The sequence below is a fragment of the Gavialis gangeticus genome, unplaced genomic scaffold (assembly GCF_001723915.1).
Source record: "Gavialis gangeticus isolate Ggan-Ray unplaced genomic scaffold, GavGan_comp1, whole genome shotgun sequence".
NCBI lineage: Eukaryota > Metazoa > Chordata > Crocodylia > Gavialidae > Gavialis > Gavialis gangeticus.
This window is the reverse complement of record NW_017729024.1, coordinates 61852854-61856390: the sequence shown is the minus strand read 5'-3', so window position 1 is coordinate 61856390 and position 3537 is coordinate 61852854. Positions and strand designations below refer to the sequence as shown.

Below are 3537 nucleotides of genomic sequence, written 5' to 3'. Positions count from 1 at the left end.
CCTGCCATGTACCCCTTGCCCTCATTTTGTTTTTCTGCCATGCCGGCACTCCGGCACCTCCTGAGGTAGGCATTGTGGTGTTTTTCAGCCCTCCAGCCAAAAAAGTGTTGCTTACCCCTGTGCTAGTCTATATTGTGTGTAGTTTAATATATTAATTTATTTACTTACATAGGATTCCTGAAGAAGACTTTTCTCAGATCTTGTTCCACCACTTCATTGTATTAGCTTTCTGTATATGGCTTGTACTCTTTCAGGACAGTTTCTACATGTTATTAAATGTTTCTTCATTCTTGTTGCATTGATAGCATACTCTTACCTTAAATATTTACATCTACCAACTTTCTTCCTTTTTTCCATGGCTTGAACTTCACTATAATGATGCCACGCACTAGTTGTTGGGTTTTTTTTTTCTGATTAGGCATTATTATGACTACTTCAAACCAAAAGCACTAAAAAAAACTAAGACCTTATGCAACCACTTCCAACTTTCCCAACTCAGAGAGTTTGAGAACCACTGAGTTAGAGCCACTAGTAAAGTGTGTTGTTCTTCTCATTCACATATGCCTGTGTTTACTGAACTGGGTGATGACTACAGAAGTGAAGCTAACCAGTCTCTAGCTGGGTCACTTGCTGCTCTCTAAACTGCTGGGTCCTCACCTGTGTCCTTCCCCCAGCTGTTCCAGAACAAGCAAGTTCTTAAAAGCCATTACCGACTTCAATCTCTTCTTCATGAATTCTGGGGACCCTCCTTCTATTAGTCATGCGTTGCAGCTTCTCCTTTTTTCCCTTTGGCTCTTCAGTGCCAGCTTCTCAGGACTCCTATCCAAGAAGTCTTTATATTCCCTGATAGTGCACAGTGTGGATACCTATGCTTCCAGACCCTTGATTTGTTCCTTCAAGATAGACACTAGCTTATAATTGGTGCAGATGAAATGTTTGTGTTCTCCCAAAGGGTCAAGACAAGACATAGTCTCCACTTGTGCCTTCTATGCTCCCTGGGCAACACCTAGGCTATAGGAAGCAAAACAAATAGAGCGGGAGGGGGGAAACCAACCCACACCCATGTGTGTGGCATGCACACATTCATTCACACAGGCACAAGCACCCATGGGTATCCTGCTCCCTCCTGTGACAACTCCCTCTGTGCTTGCTTCTCTGTTCACAAGGGGCTGCCTTTAATAAGCCTGGGCATGCCTGGGTCCACACTTTAATTAGCCAAAGCAGCCTCTATTGAGAGAAACTACACACAGAGCTTTGAGCCCAAATCCTGCCAAGCAATCACTTTGACACAGGCACAATTCAAACCTACAGATACAACAACAAATCAGCCCCCCTGAATTTCTGGTCTTTAAACCATCAGCTTTCAGAAAAACCTTCACATAGGGAGACAATCTAGCTTCAGTTGTCCAGCAGCCACAAAAAAAAGCAGAGCAGGGGAAGGGGGAGATGGTCTGTGGGGGGAAGCTGTCCAAGCTGTCATTGGGCTAAGAGCCTATGGAAGCAGTAAGTTTCAACTGAAGTTCAACTGTTGAGAAGAAACCATAGAGTTGAGAAGCAACAACATAAAGGAGCCAATATACAGGGACAGAGGATGTAAGGTGCTGGGGCCTAGGAGATCTGATCTAACAGTCAGGCCACTGAGGGAAGGCAGGGGCCAGGGGTTGGTTCAGAGCTCAGAAGTCACATTGCCAAATCTAGAGGAGAATCCAGGGGCAGAGTCCACAACACAAGACCAAGGTCAAGGTCCAGGAATTGGATGCTGAGTTACCAAATCCACAGGGCCAAGTCCAGAAGTGGAGCCAAACCAGGGTCAGGAGCCAGAAAACAGATCCAAGGGAAATCCAAAGCCAAAATCCAGAAACAAGTCAAACCCAGGGATGCTTATACACATGCAGCAGGGTTGCTCTGATGCACTGCAATCACAGCATGTTGGAGCTGACTCAATTGAGTCTGCTGGAGTGCGGTAATTACCATGCTCCAGAAGACTCCAGCATCACGTGTGTCAGCACCCCCATGCTGAAAAATGGCGGCGGGGGGCGCTTTAACTAACACTTGTTTAAGATTTACTTAAAAGCACCCCTGCTGCCATTTTTCAGCACAGAGACGCTGATACACGTGACACTCTGGGCACTCCAATTTAAATGCCCCCCTGCCCACTCCCAGAGCATGTATATAAATGCCCCAGGAGGCTTACCAAAGGAAACTGGGTCAGAACTGTTGGCTAGCCTAGAGGCAGTTGCAACAGGTGGGACCTGTGGCAGCTGGGGTCACCCCCAGTAGCTAGTCAGGAAGCCAGACAGTTAACTAACTGGGACAGAAAGCACTGAGCAGGAAGGAGGCTCCATTCCAGCAGGCTGTTTATGAACAAAGCACCCCTCACATTGGCAACAAGCACTGAGTATATACTTTCTAACAGGTGAGCTCCATTGCTCTAATGGGTTAATATTGTGATCAAAGTAGCCACCAATATCATTACCAGGGAAGTTCTCCATGGCACATAAAACAGTCATTGAGAACACACACGCCACACGTACGAAGAGAAGCACGGATTTCTTAGGGTGATATCTTTTACTGGACCAAGCATGTAGTTGGGATCAAGCTGGACAAGCTTTCGAATGTAAGCCATTCTTTGTCAGGTCAGGGTTACAATCAGTGGCGACGTACAGCGGGTGCATGTGCACCCCCTGAAAGCACTGATGCACCCCCTGACAGCAGCGTTCCCAGGCGGGGGGGGCAGACAAGAGCGCTGGTGCCCCCCCAGTGCACTAGGAGAAGTGGTCCCCCCGCAGCCGATCCTGCTCACCTGGAAGTGCCAGTGGCGTGCCGCTGCCAGTTGTGGGTCAGCAGGATCAGCCACAGGGCCCCCCCCAGTCACTGACTGACTGCTGTGGGGGACAAGCGGCCCACCTGACTCAGGAGCCACCAGTCACCCAGGACTACAATAACACTTTTGCTCCCCTCCTGTATATGGAGAGAATCCATCATCCTGGTGCCCACAGGCAACAAGCCAGGTGTCAAGACTGGGGAACTGCTTTGCCTTAATTGAGCCAGTTGGCCAAGCACTTGTACTGCAGGCCTGCCCATTTGTCAAGCGCCCCGGCTTTCCGCGACACTGGGGCGTGCACTAACCACTAGCCCAATTCCACCGCGCAGGACAAAAGACTAGGGAGTAGATTAGTGCACAGGTAGCGGCACTAGAAAGCCCCAGTGCACGGTAGTGACGGCGCAGGGATTTAGCACCCGTTTGGCCTACACGCGGGTTGCGCGATGTAATGCCCTCGGCTGGCTCCTGCCCCCCGGCGCGCGGGTGGGAGCCGAGCGCCTCCGCTCACCCGCCAGCACCGCCCGCGAAGTTGCCTCAGTGCAGCCCAAGCCGGTGCGGGGCTTGCCCGGCTCCCGCCGCCTCCTTCAGCGAGCCCGGCTCCCGGCGGGCAGGAGCCCAGGACTAGAGAGCACGAGCCGCCCGCAGCCGCCGTGCAGCAAGTGCGGGGCGGAGGCGGCCCCTGGGGGCGCAGGGAGCCCCCGCCCCGCCGGGTC

The 3537-nt window shown here is 51.2% G+C and overlaps 1 protein-coding gene across 5 annotated transcripts in view; it reads right to left on the bottom strand.

Annotated features, from left to right (window-relative positions):
• TMOD1 (tropomodulin 1) overlaps positions 1-3537 on the bottom strand; it is a 122236-nt gene that overhangs the window by 118244 nt on the left and 455 nt on the right. The gene's annotated exons all lie outside the window — the stretch shown is intronic.